Source organism: Dromaius novaehollandiae, chromosome Z (genome assembly GCF_036370855.1).
Source record: "Dromaius novaehollandiae isolate bDroNov1 chromosome Z, bDroNov1.hap1, whole genome shotgun sequence".
Classification (NCBI taxonomy): Eukaryota; Metazoa; Chordata; class Aves; order Casuariiformes; family Dromaiidae; genus Dromaius; species Dromaius novaehollandiae.
This window is the reverse complement of record NC_088132.1, coordinates 31,367,975-31,390,190: the sequence shown is the minus strand read 5'-3', so window position 1 is coordinate 31,390,190 and position 22,216 is coordinate 31,367,975. Positions and strand designations below refer to the sequence as shown.

General features: G+C 42.7%; 1 long non-coding RNA gene across 1 annotated transcript; it reads right to left on the bottom strand.

The window, feature by feature from the left end:
* Positions 1-1,978: 1,978 nt before the first annotated feature.
* On the bottom strand, positions 1,979-14,318 carry LOC135324944 (uncharacterized). Its single transcript, XR_010386165.1, has 4 exons — positions 12,599-14,318; positions 6,154-6,252; positions 5,657-5,702; positions 1,979-4,322 (listed from the first exon to the last, which is right to left on the bottom strand). It is a non-coding gene; the product is annotated as an uncharacterized LOC135324944 (long non-coding RNA).
* Between the last annotated feature and the right edge of the window lie 7,898 nt (positions 14,319-22,216).

The window sequence follows — 22,216 nt, the reverse complement described above, 5'->3', positions numbered from 1 at the left end:
TAGCTGGAGTCATCATTGCTCACTCTTCCTCAGTGACGCACAGTATGCTGGATCCTCATAAGCAGAGCAAAATATCCCTTTTCTGGCAATAAAGAGGGCATGGTCCCTCAATACTGCCTGAAGAAGGAGAAAGCGAGGACCGTGTTCGGCCCACATTATTTCAATATTTATCCATCCTTGAAATAAACACTGAAGTATAGCATGTTAAAAATAAAGTGTTCAAGATCTTGCTCATAAATACTTTATTTATGGCTTTGAAAATATAAGTTGGAATGTCAAACTGAAATATGTCTTGCACTTACAGTCATAAATTACACAGAGCCATAAATTTGCAGGACATTTTACAAATACAGATGATATTTCCCCTGTCCCAAAGAATTTAAACTCTAAATCAGGCATGACAAACAGAAGACATGACACAGGACAACAGTTCAAGAGAGGAATGATGAAAAAAGAGTATACTTCGCCTGAAATGATGGGTTTAAAGGGGGGAGAGAGCGCGCGAGAGAGAGGAGACAGGGAAGAGGTCACTTTTTAAGTGCAGACAAGGAAGCAGTTTTAAGTTTAAGCTCCTCTCTGCTCCTCAGAGAAGGAGAAAATATAGGTCTGGAGGACTTCATTTGCATGCTTACCGATACGTCTGCTTGCTGAGTTTTGAAGGCCTGGATAGGACTTGTTTGCATTTTGTCTGTTAATAGACTATTGTTGTAAGTAGACTTACAGAAGGACTCCGAATTTACGGGTGATAGCTTTTGGCTCAGTAACAAAGGTAAAAAGCTTAGCCAGAGGCGGCAGAGGGCTTTGCTTTGCTCCGCGTTCACGGTGCGGAGGCCTGTGCCCGGCATGGAGCGAGGCCGCAGCTGCGGGGCAAAGCAGACTTCACAGCACGGGCTGATGGAGCGAGCGGCTTCTGCGCAAAGCTGCCCGCAGGGGAGCCTAGCTGGGGCACACAGGCAGAGCTAAGCCCACTGCCGCTTCTGCGGAAGGAGCGCTGGTGTCACAGCGCGCTGCAGGGGTGCTGTGTGGGGGGACCCGGTGGAGGGGTGCTCGTAGACCTCAGTGGCTCTGCAGGGAGCCAGACCGCCAGCCGCCTTCACTGCCAGACAGCTCCCTCATCTGCCAAGGATGCGAGAATGGTGTTTGAGTGAGGCGGCGGATGAAGCTCATGGCAAAACGAATCGTTCTGGACCTCAGGAAGCTGGATGAGAAACACTTGGGGATCCAAGTAAACCAAACTCTAGGTGCAATGGAGTATTAACTTCCCTAAGTGTCAGCTAAAAGTATGGATCTGTATCCAACTTCTCTGTGTTGGTGTTTTCATCCCTCTACAGTAAAACATGAATTTCCCGTTCTTAATAAATGCTTAAGAGTGGTAAAAAGCCACCCTCCCAGAGCTGTTCACCGTGCCGTAGTAATGGTATAGCTAAGATGCCTAATGGAAGACATAGTCCAACAAGGGAGATAAAGGGCTAGGTTCAATTGCTTTGACACAGGAACCTACTGTGATTCGAGAAACCTTTGGAAACCTGAAACCCTTGTAAAGGACTTGTGGGAGCCCTACAGCTATCTAGGACAGTAGCTAGAGGTAAGTTGAGATACCCTATACCACCTAAAATAGCACTAGACATCTAGTTTAAGCAACTGAATCATTCCTATAGTGTCAGTGAGAGGCAAGAGGGGGTAAAACAAAAAATACATCAATATATGTAATTGAAACTATATTTTACCTCAGCCATTGCTTCCTGCTTATCATGGAAGTGACTAATCTAGATAAATTCTCAAACTATAAAATAGCTTGCTTATCTACCAGCCGCTGGAGTTCCTGAGTTGTTTAAAAGGAAGGTTCTCTTTCCCCATCATCACCGTGTGAGCCTTGCTCTGGTCTGGATACAGCCAGCCAATTTACCTCATTTTGTTGGTCTTTGTGGGTTGCTGGAATAGTTTCATGATGTAAGGGATACAGGTTCCCAGGGGTGAACTGACTGACCTGAGTGGTGCTGATGCCTGACTGTTTCTGCTGGGTGCTCGACAGACATGGAGCTGGACATGTGATAAGATGTCCTGTGGAGGATTTTGGCAGCTGAATGGTTTTGGCAGGGGAGAAGTTGCTCACCTCTGGTCAAAGCTCCCCCCATGCTGCTTGTTGTTACTTCTTCACAGAAGCACACCTGTACATAGCTATAAGTAAGTCCAACAGAGTGGACTAGGTTTACTTGTGGAATAATGGACATTTACCCCTTTTGAAGGCAAGAGGTAGCCATGATTACTGCTGATTTAATTAGATGTCTTAGTCTGAAATCTGCATGTAAAGTGCTGAGTTCATGGTGGTGGATACATCCAAATGCAGATGATTTAATTCTACCGAGAACGACATGCTAGATGAATTTTTGAGATGTGCAGATTTCAGTGATAGCCCCTGGCTTGTAGGGGGACAGCAAAGCCATTTATAGCATATGTCCCTTTTAAAGATGGCATTAACTATGCAATTACCGGTGCAGACATAAGCTCCAGTTCCAGATGCAGGATGCCTTCTTTTTACTGAAGGGACAGAATATTTACACCTGGTTGGTGAAGTGTTTTTTGTCCTGCTTTGTTGTCTTGTTTAGAGATGTAGAAACAGCACTTAGAAATGTTTCAGGTGGCTTATCCAGGTCTATGCATTTTCTGTATAGTTCAACCCCAAATTTAATAAGGATATGCTGATCTCGTGTTACTACCTGCCCAAGGTGCAAAACAGTCAGCTTTCTAGAGGTCGTGGGGCCAGAGCATGATGGTCTTACCCCAATTTAAAAGGCTGAACGAGTATCTTGCTTCAGAAGTTTAATGCTTCTCTGCACACAGCAATGGTTTTCATTTTCTTATCTGGTGAATCTAGCTGCTGGTTTCTGAAAGGACGCACCAAAGTTCACCTGAGTAAATCGGTAAAGAACTGTGCCTTATAAGAAATTCTCATCTTGGGCTGTACAACAAAATTTTTAAACATATCAGGGACAACTAGAATGTTACTTCGGGGATATTTCAAAAATGAAAAGTTATGATAGATTAGCTTTGCCTGTGACACCTGTTTTTACAATAACAACTCCTAGCCTCTCTTATGTGTCAGTGCTACCTATAGCAAGTCTAATACTGGTTGTACCTAGGAACAAGCAGATGAAAAAGGGCCACTGAACTCTGCTGAGATGGAGCGACGAGACAAACAGGCTCGCTCATGAGATTTCTGCTTAGGCAGCAGGGCCACGGAAACAGCCTAGACTTCAGCAGTTTGGCTCCCCAAACTGCACACAAGTACATACAAAAAGTGCTAAAATGCTAACTGCTGGACCACAAATTTCAACAGCTGGGCTTAGCCCCATCCAGCACCGGTGTGCTGTCAAGATAGGACTGTGCCTCCCACAGATGGTAGCAAAGGCACTGCATCCAGTAGGCCGCAACTGTAGCATGACAGCTGCTGCTGTCCCCGCTTAGACTTGCTAAAAATATGCAGTTTGGCAGCATTAGAATTTGGTGGGAATGGGTTGGCTTCCATGGGATTATTGTCAGGAAGGGGCTGGAATATGTAACTTAGATTTCATCATTTTAATTAAGTTTTAGATGCTCAGATCGTAACAAATACCAGGTTTATATAACACTGCAATCTATGCATACTGTGTTAAATAGTTATCTGTTACAGGTGTTATCTATCACAGGGAGTAATTTAATCTCCTACTGAAAATTCTAAGGAAATAAAACACTAATACTGAAAAAGACTTTTTTCAATGGTAATCCAACCCCGTCAGACATTTGTTTGACAGAAGTTTTTTAGGGTTTTGTTCTGCTTTGGAATAAGCTTTGTTTCAAACCATTGGAGTTTCCTTTAGAACAGAAATCCCCATTCCCAACCAGTTTTGTTCCTATTGTTCCCAGACCCCCGCACCCAGAGACAAAACTTCTTTCCCAGTGCGTGTCCCCGGCCCACCTCCCCATCCCCACAAGTCCTCCTCCTGCGGGGAGTCTCACGGGCTCCTCTTGAGAAGCGGCTGACGCCGACAGCCCTGCGCACGAAGCCCGCTGTTTGGGCCACAGTTGCATTGCATCAGGCCCCTGTGCCCGGGGCTCTTTGTACCGAGTCTCTCGTAACGCTGGCATCAGCCAGCTGGTCCCCTTCGCCCTAAGGAGGGCCTGGGGGACTACATTGCCCAGGATCCTCGACGGCAGAGTTCATGGATGGCTAACGAGGGAAAGCCAAATCGTGCTCAATCGCTCCGGGTTCCTCAAAGTCGTCGGTTTTTTTCTTGCATGAAAACTACTGGCCAGATGTACACAACAGATCATGGTGACAGCAACTAAAAATGAAAGTCAGAAATAGATTACTCTCAGATCTCTCTGGAGCACAAGCAAAAATTCAGATGCCATCTTTCTGTTCAGATCCATCTGACCAGAAATAACTGTGAAATATTTAGTTTGGCTAACTCCTTACAGAAATTTTCAAAAGTCACACTCATTGTCAAATCCTGGAAAAGCAGCCCAAAGTCTATAAATAAAATAGCCACGGAGGAGATTAACCAAAGCAGAGGGCGAAGACAGTGGGAGGCAGTGGTTAAACACAGACAACTCTCCAGATGCTGCAGCGAGACACCCATAATGACTTCATCACGGGCACAGCTGGAGAGACGCCACACTTCCTCAGCGTAGCTGGAGCAGGTGACAGCGACTCGCTGGTTCTTCCCTAAGTAGCCACAGCACTGACAGCTTGGCATTTGCACCCGCCACTACCAGCTCTTTGAGATCAGAGCACTGCTGCTTTCAATGCTGGCAGCAGGCATCCAGTTTCAGAGATGGATCGCTACGCTTTAAAAAAGCTTCTTTAAAGTTTACAATGGTGGAGATGTCACATAACGTTTGGCTTTTGGTGTGATGCAGTGTAAATGCTGTAATCATATTTACAAAACATGATCAGTAACATGATGCGTGTGAACTCTTTCCTTTAAATTTTCCCATAAAACACACTCATCTGCCTTTTCCCAATCTCAACCCCCAAAAGGTCCAAGTGAAAAAAGAAAAATTAAGTAGGTCCACCCAGGGCAAATAGGCCCAGTCATTCATGAGATGGAGGTGACAGTTCAGCTCCAAATTTGACTTGGCCGAATCTTCATGCTCTTCTTTTAAAGCTCTATGTAAATAGCGTGTTTCTGTGTCAGCCGACCGAGACTCATACCCCACGTAAGATTATCCTGAAGAATGCTTGGGCCCAAAGCAAAACGGTTCACTCGATTCCCAGCCCAGTAATCCTTTGTTTAGCGGTGTGATCTCACCGCTTCAGAAAGTTACCCCCGAGCTCCACTGCTGTCCAGGGATGAGCTGTGCAGGCGGCTCTGGGCTTCCTGAGCTTCGCTGCCTGGTAAGAGTCTCTCTCCAGTCGCTCAGTGTTGCAAACTGCAGGAAATCAGCCTAGGGGACTGCTAGGTTCCTAAGGCCAGCTCTGCTGCAAGGGAGGTAGGGAGGTTATCGTTTTACCTCCAGAGCCAGGAGGTGAAAGTCTCTGACACAGGGCAATCCTAAAAAGCTGGCTGGCAGGTTGTACCCCTGTTAGGTACTGAAGACCTCCACTGCAGCCTTAGATACTAACCGTGCGCGTATGGGAGGGTTACATTTCACAATTGAGTTGCGCTCACTTTACCTGCTTGAAACTCCTCCTCGACATCCATACCGGCATATTTTGACTCCTGTAGATGAACATGAACATGACCAGCTCACACTATAGAAACGGTATTAAATTCTTGCAATTACATTGTGATGGCACAATTAAAGCACTGGGAAAAAATGCAAGTACATGACGGTAAAGGGAGGATGTGGTAAATAAGCCCAACTGGAATGGTATACCTTTAAATGCTTTTTTTGTTGCACTTGATTTTTACAGGATTCTGAGATTAAGGGTACCAAGTAACATATATTCAGCAAGCCCCCATTAAGAAAGAATACAATTCAATTTTTGTGGCATACAGAATTATATTATTTTGCTATAGCACACTTGAATCTTCAGCCAAGAATGCTTAAAAATATGCTGTAAACCTTTGAGCCAGTAGGAGATGAGGTTAAAGCTGAAGCAAAATCATCGTCCCCAGGAGTCTGGTGTCTGGTAAAGTTGTGCTGGAATCATTTAGGACATCAGATTACCTTGTGCAGTAGTGGGAGAGACTTTGAACGGTGGAAGGACATCCAGTCCTGCAGATGTTCAGATAACAAATGTTTTCAAGGCGCTTTGAAGATGAAGCACTACGTATAAATAGAAGGTTTCATTATTAGATATTAGGAAGAGTAATAAAAATAAATACATTTCATCAAACTGAAGAACATCTGAAGGCCGTTTTATGAGACACAACATAGGGGTCTTTTCAAAGTAATGATTTATTTTTTCCACATTACTCCTTTTCATTAGTAGAGTTCAGAAATTAATTTGACAATTTCTGTTTCATTCAATCCAGCAGTATCAAACAATTTTGCCAAAGACAGACACAACTATTTAGACAGCATAAAGAAGCTTGTAAAAAGCTACTAGACAGAGATGTTCACTCAGTCACTAGCAGCACTGATTAGATCCAGAGCCACAATAAAAATGGATAGACAATATTTGCTCTTACCTTAAACCATCTCAAATACCACACAAAAAAGGGAGGCACAGAGCGAGAGAGTGTGTGGTAGAAAAACAAAATGAAAGCCATTCACCAACATCTCAATTTTGAACAGTTGCGTAAAAACATCTGGAAGTTGCAAATCTTGGAGAACCCAGCAATCCCCTAGTCTCCTGTTTCACCCAAGGACACTATATTTGGCCTCTATGAACTAGAGAGCAGGAGCAAAAAGAAGCATAGCACATCAAATAAGGAGCATGCATGAGATAGATATTTGTTGGCTTCGTTACAAATCAATCTATTTTCTGTCTGATGAATAGAAGTGTCCTACAAGAGTCAGGCTGTGGGAGTAGCAAACGGCAAAATTCCTTTTGTTATATGGATAGCAATTGGAAGGGAAACATATCCAAGGCTTACATCTGTAAGACTGATCTTTCAGCCATGTCCTTATGGTGAATGTAAATGTATATTGTATATAGTCAACCTCTTAGCTTTCCAGTGATGATTATACGTAATGACAGCTTTGATGAATATATCTTCAAGAAGGGAAATTCCAGTAAGATCATAGGAGTGCCTTTGAAGTAAGGAAAATACAGAATGATAGCCATTAAATATTTATGGGCTTTCCTTTACTTGTAGAAGAAAAAGCTCTGTGGTATATGATAAACCTTACATGAGGCATACCTCAAATTTAAATAACATTTACAAAAACAAATGAGAAAATATCTCATAGTGTATTAGGAAAAGAATGTGTAAGATTTTTGTGCATAGTATGATGCAATTCTGTCTTCTGAAGCTGTGAATGCCAGTTTTACACAGAGAAATCATTTAATTGAAATACAAGAAAGAACATCCTCGGAAAGCAAAAGGATAGGGAGTGAGGAAGGTAAAAACAAGAGGGAAGATAAATAACTATCAGCTGCATCTGTAAATGACTGCTTAAAGAACTGAGAACCATATGAGGTAAAGGCAGGACAATGCCATAGAATACAAAGCTCTTGATTTTCCTCTTGATTTTTGGAGGGAGGAAGGGTGTGTTTGCAGATTAAAAAAACCTTATTTCTATGACTTACAGACATAAAGATGAAATGATTTTTAAAAAACAAAACATTTTTTTCTAGTGAAGGAGATGTCTAGGAATACAAGGAATATTTTAGGAACCTCCAGTACGGTTAGGACTACAAGGATCCTGAAAAACGAGGCTATTAAGAATGGCAGTATTTTGCAGGTGTTGTGCACGCACGTGGAGCTAAAAATACAACGAAGTCGCAAAGTCAATTCTTTAAAGCGAAGAACGCCAGAACTTCTATTGCCCATAAAATCTTCCTTGGGTTCGCTTGTTTTTTGCCTCAGGGTATGGCGAGGCTTTACAGACTGAGTTGCTAGTCATCAGTTTGTCCCATTCCCTCTGTTCTGTAAGTGCCTTTTTCACAACTCAACCATCTTTGAAGATAAAATTGCTAAGTTGCACACCTGTCTCAGTTTTACTTACTGTAATACTTGAGCGTTTCACAGACACGACTGCATTTATAACAAGACTGTGAAGCAAGGGAGTATTATAAAAGAAAGGAATTGAAACACAGATTGATTTCCAAGGGGCTCATGTATTTTGGGTGCCTAATTCGAGGCTGCTAGCATTTGATTTTTTCAGACTTATTAGTATTAACAAGCACATTGCATTTTCCAGACATGGCTCCTGTTGACTTCTGTGGCTATTGCGAGTGCTCTTCAGTCCTGCAGGCGAGACCCCAGCACACGGCGAGTGATTACCTGTTGAATTCTTGGTGATGTGCAGCACATGGAGCGAGTGAGCGAGTGAGAGTGTTCAGTTGTCAGTGGCAGCATTTCACCACCCTTGCTCTGCTTCGCTCAGTAAATACTTCCCAGTTTCCTCAAAATGAAGGCTAGAAAAAGGTAACAGTGTCCTTCATTAAACAGTCCTGTCTCCTCCGCTACTGCATTCAGTGCGCAGAACAGACCCTCTCAGACTGTTACTAGAAGCAGTCCCCCCCTGCAAATTGAAAGCAGTAGGTTTTTTTCCTATTATTCTAATGATTGTCTTCCCTTTCTTGGGGAATTTCTAAAATTCCACTGAGGGAGAAAGAGTCCAGTCATGAAAGGTGAACTCCTACTCAGCAATTTCAAACCCAAGCAGGGAGTGGGATGGGGCATGGAAAATAGAAGTCCAGTATGCATCCCTGTGTCCAGGCAAAAGTTTTAACTGGTCTACTGGAAAGCAGTTTTCTTGTTTTTCACAGTGTGCATAGATAAGTAAGAAAGGACCATGGAATGGTACCCCTAGTATCTTCTGTTCTTGACACAGTAAAATAATACAAGGTACAGGCACAGTTGGCTTTCAGATACTTACATTTGCTAATCATAATGAACATCTGAAGTCTATCTTTTGCATATGTTGCTCTGGCAATATATAGATATAAAATGCAGTGAAATCTCCTATCTCACAAGCTGTTTTAAGTTCCTATATTCTGCATACAGTTAGTGCCCTAATACAAAATCTAAAAAAGGGCAAGCAAATGAAATTCTGTGGTTGTGAAAGAAGCTAATGGTCCCTTCTGGCTTTAAGCGCTCTGAATTTATGAAAAAGATACTGAAAGGTTACCGAGGCATTACTACTGTTAACATACAGTTTCCCCCATAGCTGTGTGTGAATATCTGACCACTCTTTTCAAAGACTTTTGGTTCAGCATCATTACCAGACATTGGTCTGTTGCTTGAAATATAGAAGATTTGCATTTCACTGGAACAATCACCTAATAATTAGTTAAATTAGACACATTAACTTGCTTTCAACTAGAAAAGGCTACAAAGAGTTGTTTGTGTATATGAAACAACCCATTTGTCACAACACACCACATTTTAGCCTGTGTGGGATCATATCAAACCTTGCACCACCATATCACAAAATTTGCATGTAGCTAATATGCAGCAGATCAGAATATGCTGTGAAATACGCTGTAAATGGCCGAAATATGCTGTAAAATGGCTCTCGGGCTCCAGTTCACTCTTGCTACCTCCTGCTTCCACTGATAAGAACAGCAAGCATTTGGTATTTGCAAGTCAATTGATAGGTTGAAATCAATCATTAATCGATTAAATCATAACAGTGAGTACTGTAAATGACCACACTTCTCTGTAGTTCTCTTAAGACTTTTGCATATATTCCTAGAACAAGACTTAAAAGTTGGTTACTTGCAATCGGAGAAAATCATTTCCTACTCAGTGTGCACATATCCTTCCCAGACTAGCTGCTAAGTTCCTCTTAACACGAGCATAGCTACATTCTGCTGATGTAAATGCAAAGAGAGGAGTCACCTTCCAGCATGTGGTATGCTTCTACTCCATATGGGAAAAAGGCTTGTGCACCTGGTAGGCAAAGATGAAACCTTTTCAGAAGCCATGGGCTTCCCAAAAGTTTTGATCCAACTCCGACATGCCTGAAACTAAAGCTACATTTTTATTTAGGCAAGAATTCTTTTTCTAAGCCCCTGCGCATTCTGGGCCATATTCAGTAGCACCACATGCCTGTTACAGCATCCAAATTCAAGAGAATGAGTGATTCAAACCAAAGCTCTGGGGAGGAGAAAGAGATTCAGCACTTAATTTAGGCTCTGTAGTAAGTGGTCTGGATATTCTGTACATCAGCAGATCAGCTGAATATCCTTTTGCCACTCTCTGCCAAAGAACGCCGCACTCCTGTGCTTCACAACACAGAGTTTTAGCATAAACTTTTTACAGCTACATGTGAACTTAACTGTAGTAATACCCAAGAGAGAGAAGGATTTCCCCCATATAAATTGTTCATAGCATGTAGATTTTTTGCAAATTCATCGCCATAGGTTGTCTTTGATAATCTGGCTGCAAAGTTAGAGAAACTGCAGAGGTTGTATCAAGCCTTGTTTTAACTCTCATTTAACAACAGGGTGGTTATTGTTGTCTAACTGCAGCAGTTGCAGAGCTGCGACACCGTTTTTAGCAGGTTCTGCGTTGTCACCTGCAGGCCGATGACTCCAAAATCCCCTGGTATTGTCTTCCCGAAAGGCTTGCACTGACCTGCATATTTTTTGAGTTTGTCCCACTTTCTGGCAGTTTCTACAAGGTTTCTTTGAACAAATAAGCATTTGCATTGTGAGACTCTTTCCCACTACAAAAGGACACAGTCTTTGCATGGGGTCTTTGTGCTTTCTCTTTGACCCCAGTTATTTGTTGCATAGATGACATGTCACTGTTGCAGTTCCCTGGCATCTTTAGTTACCATTTCCATTAATCCAGTAATTTCCAGTGCACATTTTAGGGCCAAGTCAGCCTCAACCAATGCTTGCTTTTTGGCTTGCTTCCTTTTGCACACCGCACACTAGCCAAACCTGCAACACAACACTAAAACTCTGCAGGTCTGCAAAGCTCTGTTAATTTTCTTAATTGAAACAAATAGTTAGAATTTCCTTTGTTTCATCCTTACTCCATTTAGAGACACATTTATTAGTAACAATACATAGAAACTACATAGGTTTATTAGGATCTCCAAAAACTGTATTTAGTAACTACATACAACCTCATGAAGATTAGCTTTATACGGGCTACCTCATCTGGCTTCTAAAGGGGGACACCACAGCGAGCACTTGTAGTTCTTTAAATAATTTCAAGAGTTCTCATCAAATGTTTATGTTATTATACTATATTGCAGTCTTTTAACCTTACAGCTCCCTGTATATCCTGAAGAATATATGTTAATTTTGAGGAATAACAGATAATTCAACTCCTGGTATTTTGATGAAGTATCTGTAGAGCAAGAGCACAGGGCAGGAATTAGAGGAAATCTTTCCAAAGGAGGCAGACATGCTGGAACGGTGCATGATCTTCTGTTTTTCCACCCACGACTGGACTCCTAGTCCTGTTCTCCTGAAGTCAAAATGAGATTTGCTGTAGATTCCACCTGCAGATCTCAATTATTCCAGTGTTTGACTCCATTTAGTGTTTTACTAGAATAAAGCTCAACAGAAGTAAATCCTGTGATAGATATGTACCCTACTGCAGAGGCCTTACTTCACATTTTGTTGTACCCGATAACATTTGCCATACATGTTTAAATGGTGCAAAGGACTTTGTGTGAGAGTTTGGTCAATAGCTATGACAACTTAAATGGTAAGCTAGCATTTGACATCGGGATAGGAGGCTTTTCCCTACAACTGGGAGCTCCTGATAGTCACTTCAAAGAGAAAAGGAGAAACTAACATAAGCCTATTCCATGATTATCATGTTAGTAAGCACAAAGGAACTGCAGATAAGTTTGGGTTGGGGTCCAGCAGATGAACTTCACCGCAAATGGTAAACTGCCAACAGAGTGGTAACGGAGGTGTCAGGAGACAAGAGAGACTAGGAGAGAACTGGCCATCATGGGTGGAGGCAACAGGCTAGGAGGGAGCTGGGGAACTGGAGGGTGTATGCTCTTGGTTTTGGATAAAAACTACGGATGAATTTGGTGAATAACTCAGGCCTTTACAAAAAGGTACTGGGATACGCACCTATGCTGTGAAGTTATGGAAAGTAACACTGAAGCACTAGGAAAATGCCTGCTTAATACTGAACAAAGCCACGAAGTACCCTGGAAGCAGCTACTGCTTATAACCCATTACCTGCTCTGGGCAGCAAATAGTCAACCTTTCTATTCAGTGTTTTTTTAACATTTAATACATTTACCCTGAAGAAAAGAAAAAGGTGGAACCTGGGAATGAAGGAGGGAACATAGCAAACTTTTGCAGCAAGTAGACAAGCAGAATGTGGAGAAAGCCAAGAGAGATGTGGTGCTTTCTGAGGTGTTCAAAGCCCTGGTCTTTTTTCAGAATATAGTTGTGTTTTTCACCGGGCATGACAGGATTCCTGAAAAGATGTCTCAGCATTTAGGAGCTTTTAAATTATGAATAAATATTATACATAAAATACAGTATTCTCTTTTATGCAACTCTCTCACTCACCCCTCTGGCACCTTTTCCTCAGAGCTTCTCACTTCAGTGGTTCAGAGGTGTTTATTGCCAGGATCTTTTACCCTTATTTCTTCAGGCAGAAGGAAAATACCTTGAATCTATTGCCCAGACAGAAGGAAAAACAGAGAAGTGAAGAAAAGTGTTTCCAAAGAGCTACAAAGCCGCACTCCTTAAAAGCCTTGCAAACAGAAAAGACTTGCGTGGCAAGAAAGCTTCAAGAGCGTGCTGCAGTGCTTAAACTCACGGGGTTAACGCTTTAGCCCCTGTGTGCGTTACCCCTCTAGAGGCCAGCAGAGTATCAGGAAACCGCTGCAGTGAACTGGACCGTAATGCCACTGTAGAACCAACTCCTACCCAAATTAGCAATGTCTGAAACTTCTTCCAGCTGTCCAAGGGCTGCCTGCTGCATTCAAACGGAATCGTCCTGCAATTATAGTAGCAACATAAGAAACATGCCATAACATTACGTTTATCATGGATCGAAATTCTTTAAGTAAGTAGGGTCGTAGATGTTAGAAGCAGAGAGTACTCACTGAAACAGACATATTGCCCTTATTCGTATAGGAAGGATCTGCTCATTTAAAAAGTATGTTCGAGATTAGTGTATACTTACGAGAGACAGTGTGTCTTGTGGTTAGAGCGGGGAGCAGGGCTGTACCCTACTCTGGCATTGATTTGCTGTCTCTGAACTTCTGTGTTTTGGTTTTACCATCTGTAAAGTAGATACTGTAATACTTGCAATGCACAGCTGACCCAGCAGAAACATCTCCTGCCTCATAGACGTGATGGGAAGATTAATTACTATGATTAATGTCATAAAAGAGCCTCTAGCAAAAGTGCAATGGGAATACAAAGTAATGAGAAATTTGAAAAAAAAAAACCCAAAAAAGTATACGTGTAATTTATTTTTCAGAAAGTACATTTTTTTCTAGATAGTGCACTGACCTAATGGTTTCATTTTGAGCAGGTCTTATTCTAAGACTTGCTCCTGCAGTCCTCACACAGCCACATTCCCACAGAAGTTTGCTTGAGGAAGGCCTCAAGATTCAGCTTTGTGTACTCTGTCTAGGTGCCAGGAAATACCATCCTTTTAATTAGCAGGTCTATTTCTTTGATAAGTATTTAAGTGGTTTCGTTGCAATTTCATCTCTTCAGTTGCAGTCCAGCACCTGGGAGGTAAGGGAAAAGGAAGCAAGCACTGAGTTTTTCCATCATTTCTAAAGAGGGATATTTCTGAGACGCTGTACTTGTGTGGGTGGGCAGATGGATGGATGGATAGACAGACGGAAAAGGGAGTTTCCTTTATGGGATTCCAATAATTGGTATGTGGTTTACATTCCATTCATCTGAAGGACTCTGATTTTAATCAAAAACAGGCTTGGGCTACTAAACTACTTTTAGTGTTCAAAACATGCTCTGCTTTCAGCCAGTGACTTTTCTCACATGCATCTTTTCTTTGACACCCACAGGCCCCAAAGAGTAATGTGGTCATTTACCACCGAGAACTCAGTGTCAGGTCCTTAAAATAGGAGCTGGTTCAGAGCCCTTTTCCAGGCAGAGGTTTTCTGATTGCTAGCTTCAGAAGTAGAAGCACTTTATAGTGTGGTATTTGAAACTGGCATTGATTCCATGAAAAGGTTTTTTTCCTAGGCTCGTCTAACTCTGGGAGAGCCTCGTCTGGACAGTGTCATAGAGGTCTGGCAGCAGAGCTTGGCTCTTGGTAGCCAGACATTAATGCAGACAACCACCAAGAAAAGTCCCATATTCGGCAGCTGGACTTGCTGTGCTTTCAGCAGAAACGAATGGGGGCTAACACCTTACACAGAACTAGTCAGACTAAATAAACAACAACACAAGATAAGTTTCAGCTTCAAAGCTCGTGAAAATGTGGAGAACTACTTCACCATCAGCTGCTGTGATCCAAGGGCAGGGTAGACAAATAAAGCACTGGTGTGCCGCTATTTGGAAGTCTCTGCCCAACACTTGTGATGGGCAGGTAGGAAAACCTTTGTCAAGTCCCACCTTCCCCCCGCAGCTAAGCTGCTCCTTTCTCCAGATTTGTTTAGCCTTAAGAATGTTACGCATGTCCCAACATATTTATCTTTTCTAGACCTCTGCTGCCTAACCTGTCTAGATTGCGACTGCACACACTTTGCAGACTTCATTTCACAACCCCTCCAGTGCTCGCCCTTTGAGCAGGTTTGTCAGTAAACCCAAGAAGCTCTGCTGCAGGATGCCAGGGAACCTAAAGAAAGGAAGAAGAGTCTTGCAGTTCAGGCCTGTAGCAACGCTGGTCTACCACAGACTTTTTGCATGTGCTGTTTAACTGCCTCGTGCCTCAGTTTCCACCTGGGTAGAAGATAACTAGGGACAGATGCAGACCTGACATCAAAGGGAAGGCTGAGCCCACCCCTTCCTTCCCACATTGCAAGATGTGACAGGGGAGGTCTGCGGCACCGGGCTGCGGACGCAGATAAGAACTGCACAGCACTGCCAGTTCTTTCTGGCTCTCTACATCCTGTGAAGACAACAGGCGACATTACTTTGGCAAATCATCAGTTTTCAGCCTGCATAGGGCAAGCAGGAATTGCTAACTTAATGAAGCAAGCAAAAAACATCAAGCACCTTTTGCCTTCTCCCTTGTGCTTCAACACTGTTGACAGCATTCATTTCTCCAGTGTTTACTCAGACTGTGAAATCTTTGGGACGGACTTGTTCAACCAGTAACACGCTGGGACTCTGATGTAGGCTGCCAGCAACCACTTCAGTTCTCTTCGCAAAGAGTAACAGTGCCTCCTAAAAGGCAAGGATTTAGCCTCAGCGCTGGCAGGCGAAAGGTATCTGAGGACAGCAAAGGCCTCAACAAAATCCACCAGTGGCAACGCAACCGTTTCCTCTCTTGTGCCACGGTGAAACGTTCCCAGCGTGAGGCACAACCTCCCTCCTTTGGCAAGGGCCTTCACCCCCGCACTCCGCTAGCCCTTTGAGAAGCATGGGTCTGTCGCGCGCTACCCAGGCAGCATCGTTGCTATGTACCCATCAGGGGAGGCCTTGATCAAAACTACCACGGTGCTCCACCCTGCACAGCCTTTCACAGATTCTGACCTCGCGAGCTCTAAGACCGCTGCCTGACATTCACCTTGAAAGAGGTTTTCCCAACTCAGTTTAGTTCAGAGGGATGACAAAGCTAATCCTGTAAACATAGATCAGGCAGCTGTGTTATGGGCCACATTGTTAATTTAGAGTAAAAATCTATCAAGATCAGTCATACTCTACTGTATTGAAAACAGAATTTGGAGTATTCAACTCTGTTCTGGCCAAACCATTTGCAATTAGTTGAATACTAACATTTTGTAAGGCTCCCTGGTGCTGTCCTGTCATTTGGGTTTCACCCACCCGCAGTTGCTGGTTTGGTTCATTAGCGTCCTGACTGCATTCTGGGTTTATTTGGGTTTTTTTTTTTTCTGCTATGAAATAAACCATAATTTATTTTGGGTGCTGAGACTTAGCACAGAGCTAGTATTAGCTACAACAGCTCTTTGCTGTTGGACACCCATGGTTTTTCAGGGTAGCACCGTTTACTTATGCTGAACATCAAAACAGCTTGATACAAGGAGTCCTTGGATTCATCTTTTGGGGGGAGACTATAATGAGGTTGTACCACATTTGATTAAAGGAAGGTGAAATCCTGAATAAACTCCCACCAGCACACCACAGGGGACTCCTAGCAGTACAGTCAGGTCATTTAATCATTCCCCAGTGTTCTCCCCGGACTGATCAGACAGCACCTTCACACACCAAGAACTATAACCTGGCCTTTAATGTTAATTAAGGTGTGACTGCTTAAACCTCATAGTTTTTTTCCCCCTTCTCTTCCCTTGGTTGGCCACAACTGTTCAAGTGTTGCTGAAGGTTATTATGCTTAAGTATTAAAAAATGCTTAGCTAAATAAGTTAGCTTATTTGCTTTTGCTGATAGTAGCAGTCCACCCACAGAGCCCTTTCAAATCTCTTCAGTGTTTTGGAAAGTGGATAAGGGACTTACTCAGTGACGTGCAAGTTTTGCCTGAGCCAGGAATGAAGCGTGCATTTCATGAAATGAGAAATAACCTCAGACCACACACACAGTGTAATTTCTGAACTACAGCTCACGCTCTCTTTCCCCCCTCCCCACACGCACATATACACACACTCCTGCTAAAAAACAAGATGATGACTGACATCCCTAAATCCTTTAAGCATTCTTCTACAACTAACGGCAGAGGGAGGTTTTCAGAGCTTAGGTGGCTCATTGTTAGCAACAAGCTGATGAAAAAATGGATTACTACAGTATGTACCCACCATGCCAAAGAGAAATTACAAAAAGCCCACGCCATCTAAACACAGCTTTCAAGAGGAGGAACTGCTGATGCAAACATTAAGAATTAAAGTTATTTTTGCTGCATAGGGAGATAAGGAGAAGCCATCCCCATGATTTTTTTTAAAGAATAATGTTGGTTCTGTTGCCCCTTGTTTAGTTAAGCTAAAATCAGCAAGTGTTTTAAATATTATTTCCCTGTGTAATTCAGTGAAGTAAAACAGCCTGATAAGTTTATTGCATATATAAAACTCACATCCTTTCCTCTCCCAAGCATAGGAATTATGCTGTGTGGCTGGTGAGAACACGCTGCACACAGAATAGGCACAGGGCAGACTTTTCCACAGCTGTTACTCCATTGCTACAAAACCACCTCCAGAGCTGAATTCTTCAGTGTTTTGCAGCAAATGAGTCCCCTTCGCCACTGTTACACTGGCCAACCCCCTGCTCAGCTCTCCTTAAAGGTTTCCTTTGTGCTGGTCTGAAAGAAGGAGCTTCGTGGTGTTTGGCAGGTAAGGATTTCTCGCACATCAGAACTGTAGCAAATCTGCTGAACTGCTTAAAATGAGAGCTTAAAATGAGCAAGCAATGGCATTTACAGACCAACTTCTGTGTCTCATTCATTGCTTTGTCACAGATCAGTAATAGCGTGATCCAACTCAACCACTGGTATCTGCTCAGGTGACACCAAGTATCTGTTTATGCATAGAAGCATACATCTATACACGTATTATAAGCACTGCTGCTACTTCCGCCAATAGTTAAGCTTGCTTAACACTTTCCATTATAGGACCCTGCTTTCGGTTGTTTATAACTATGCCAAACTTTAAGTGCTCAAGCTGAAATTTTCCATGCTGGTGTCTGCGTCAGGCCGAATTTTTCTGGTAAGTTTCAAGTAAAAGAGTGCAGCTGTTCCGAAGATGGGGTTAAAGGGGAGCAGCCTTGTTTGGCCCATGTTTTTCTTGCAGGCATTTCATTGAGCAGCTATTGTATCTGCGTGCTTCAGGAGAGAGACTGAGGGTGGGGAAAGGCGTTACCCTGCTGTAAGTGATCGGATTCTGCCAGGGTTGTTGCCTGGTACTAGCCTTCTGACAACCTGCCAAATTTTGGCCAAGTGATAAAGCTCTGAAAAATGTGTTTTGTCCATGCTCCCTATAAGCTTCTTAGAGAGTAGCATGATTATTTTCTGCATATTCCACTTAAATGGAAGGAGACCTTGACCTCCCCCAGCCCCTCCATGTCCGGACTGTGTGCGCGACCTTCCCCCAGCCTAACGGCGCATCCTCCCCATTGCAAATGGGGAGGATTTATTTATCGGGCAGTTGGGACTTCGCATGCAGTGTCTGGTCCCGGCCCCCATTGCAAATGGGGAGGATTTATTTATCGGGCAGCTGGGACTTCGCATGCAGCGTCTGGTCCCGGCGCCCAGGAGATGCTGTGCCACCAGAACCGAGCGCAAAGAAATTCGGCTGTTATACCAGCGGTATCAGTGAACGGTACCAACACGGTACACTCAGGAAAGCCACTTGGTTAGCTTGGAAATAAACTGATTAGTCTGGGGGGGTGGTAAAACAAGGGAAATGGAGAAGCAGAGCGGACTCCGGGGGACAGATGCAATGGGAGGCTGGAACGGGCAGGGCAAAGGACCTATAGGTTTAAATGTGCAAACCTGCTCACCAGACTGTAGGATAGAAACAAGAATTCCCAGATCCCAGCATTGCTTTGTCTTCAGCTAGTATCCATGACATCTACTGGCTCTTTTCTCCCCCTAAGTGGCTGACCCACATAAGAGGGAGTGACCTACTACTTACTGCTGTTAGCCCTTCCATTCAGTCAAATAATAGAAATGGTGACTCTAAATGCTGATAATGATCCATGTGGGAATAACCCACCTCCTGGTAACAGAATTCCTTTTCTTTTTAGTTTTAATTTAAAGTCTTCGAAAGTCACATAGTCAAAACTATGCTACAAACATTCAAGTTATAAAAACACTCGAAGTCACAAAATTCCAGCATCAAAACTGTTAATGCAAACTGTTGTACATACGTTGTGGCACAATCTTTAACTATATGCTCAGTGTACTTTTTCCCCAGTACACCAGCCTTATTTTCTGCCTTTTTCTGGGAAGCATCCTTTTCTTTCTTTCCCTTTCAGACATGCAGTTTTCTTCTGTAACTTCCATAACTGTCCGAGCACAAGGCCAAGAACGAAGGAATTCAAGTTTGCGCATCCAGATCAGATGCGACGTCAGTGCGGCTGAGAAGAGGCCACAGCTGCACAGTGGCTACCATCTCATCTCACGCAAACCAAGCTACTGGGTGACTATAATCATTTTTAGCCCTCACTTAATTCCTGCTTCCCTACATGAACAAAAACAAAAGGTAAAACCAGACACACAGCACAGACTTCATGTCTGCTACCCTGTAATCCTGCAGAGCTAAAAATGGAAGTTCTCTGCCACTGTGAAGAACAGATTCACTGCAACTTCCCATTTCTAAACACCCACTTCTCGCCTCTAAAGGACTGAAACACCAAAAGAAAAACTGGTGACATACTGAAACTATAGTGAGTCAATTAAAGAGGGTTTTATGGCTCCCTCTGAGTCTTAAACATAAAGTCCTCTATTAAGATGACACTTGGGACTTCCACGGTGAGGAAAATAAAATAAAAGTGTCTCATTCTATTTTTTTAAACTCCCCTAAACTTTCCAAAATGATTTTCTTACCATGATTTTCGTTTCAGACACATCATCATCAAGTCTACAAGGAGACAGCTGTCTCTTTTCATGGCAGAGCCTCAGTCTTCATGTACAAGACGAAAAGCCGTAAGTGCACTGAACCTACTACCATAGTCTAAATACTTAACCATGCAGATACAACATTACAGCACTGCAAAAAGGTTTAAATCTTTACATTTCTGAGGGCAAGGGGGACAGAACAGCTTGAAATTGTGGACGTCAGGGTCCCTAAGTGCTACAGGTTCCATGCTTTGGGGGCTTTATTCACTAACTAGGATATTCTTCCTTCTAGTGGTATTCAGAAATGTAATAGGGGGAGTGCCTGAACCGAAGGGCAAAGGAAGAGACAAAAAAGAAGTTTTAAATACCTTTCCTCATTATTACTGACGACTCTAAAATTTCCATTACATGAGCAATGGCAAGTCCAACTTTTCCCTGCAGAGAAGTGTCTTCCTACTGCTTTTTCTCTTGAAATGAGATGGAATTTACAAAGAGAATCCCTTCAAACACATCTAGAAATTCTAAGAGAAATGCCACACACCAGGCCAAGTCCATTTTCCCATTTAATTTCTTCTTTTTTGTTCATGTAAGCAGCTTACAGAGAATCAGAGAGATGAGTGCCACTCAACTCAGGTATTTACTGTGGATGCAAGTTACGATTTTTCATTGGTTTCATGAGTAGCTTAGGGTTTTCCAAGTTTGAGACAAAGTGTCACCTGACAGAGGATCAAACAATTACAAGAATTTGATGCAACTATGGCTTTAATTCTAAACCACAAAATTATTCTACCTTCCTATATTTTATATATTTATAATTTCTTTCCATGTATGTGCATATGTGCATATTATCGATATATTTTCTGTCTCTAACAATAAGGGTATGTAATAAACAGACCAGTTATTAAACACAAGGTAACTTAGATTCTGATTTTATCAAATACTGCATTTATAAAAGTAACAGGTCAGAAACAGAAGAAAACCTTAACAACTGATTAAAAAGAAAATATGCTTCAGAAGTGTCAGATGTAAACCAGAAGTAGTGTATTGTAATCCAGCAATATATAATTGCAACTACAAAACAATGCAGGGCAGACAGAGAGGCAAAAGGGGCCTGAACCGTTTTAGCTATGCTAGTATAATCTCTGCATGTAAAAAGGACCAAGCCAAGCTTACATGTGAATCTGCTGCGGAGGTGATGAGACTAAAGCACAAAAGAGAACTTGTAAGAAAGAAGCTTTCTCATGGGTACATAAATTATATTCCCAATTAGACCACAGCATGAATTTGTTTTCTTTGCCGTTGAAATACAAACCAGAACAACTGGAAACTCTGAGCTGGAACTTCCACCACAGCCTTAATCACCAAAAGGCCAGTGCTGCCATTTATACAGTTGTGAGCATTTACCTCAAACAATATAAATATACATCTGGTATTTGTTTTTAAAGTAATTGGCATAGAATGATTTTCAGAGTGATACGGAAGATCATGTTTACATGAGTGTCCACTTGATGGAAACAACTTAATATCAAACCATAGGGGAGGAAAATCCCCTTAGTATAAACAGTTCTGTTGAAGTAAAACACAGATTCACTTTGAGTTGAGCTGGTATTCATTTAGCATCTGAACTATGCCCACTGCTTTGCCATTGTCTTTAATGGGAGCAGCGTTAGGAATCGTTAAGGTTAATATCAAACAAACTACCAGCATTCAAGCGTGGGACCCTGTTACATTAGAATTTGCAACAGTCCGGTGTAATTAAGCTGCTGGTGTGCGTTTCTGGAGGACACTGCTTTAGTGCAGCAGGCCTGCTCACGCTCCAACCTGCTGAGTTCCTACGCGTGCAGTCTCAGGTCAGTCATCCTGCGCGCGGACAGGGAACGCAAGGTCGCGTTCCGACCAGCGTGGTTCCATCCTCTCCGCTTAAGTAAAATACATTTCAAACAACTGAGATCATCTGTTCTCCAGTATCATGCTATCGCATGATAGGACATACCTAAAAATCAATTATTTCTTTCCTTTTGGAGCACAGTGTTCATTAGGCCTTTGAACAGAGTCTCCTGAATGTGCTCAGAAGTACCTTAGCCTGAGGACGCAGTCAAGGATAAGGAGGGCCTAGAATCCAGGCCTGCTCCTGCACCAGTGCCAGAATCAACCAGTTGCTGAGCAAGGGGGATATCTCCTCTCCTTGCCTAAAGGCAATACAGCCTTTTGGATGCCACCTAAACAAAGGTTAGGATGCCAAGTAAACACATCCGAGGCCCTCTGACCAGCTTGCTTAGACCAGCTTCTGCTTGTTTTGGAGTTCGCTGCTGCTTATGAAGAATCGCACACAACACACAGATACATTTGTCATCACAAAGATGCATTTAGGGTCCTCATGTGATCTATAGAAAAAGGGGCATGCCTCTTAAGTGCTCTGAATCACTTTTCACTGGTGCCTACCACTTTTGATCTGCAAAATCTAAATGTCGAATTTCAACCTGAGAAATTGAACTGCCTGAATGATTTAAAACGTA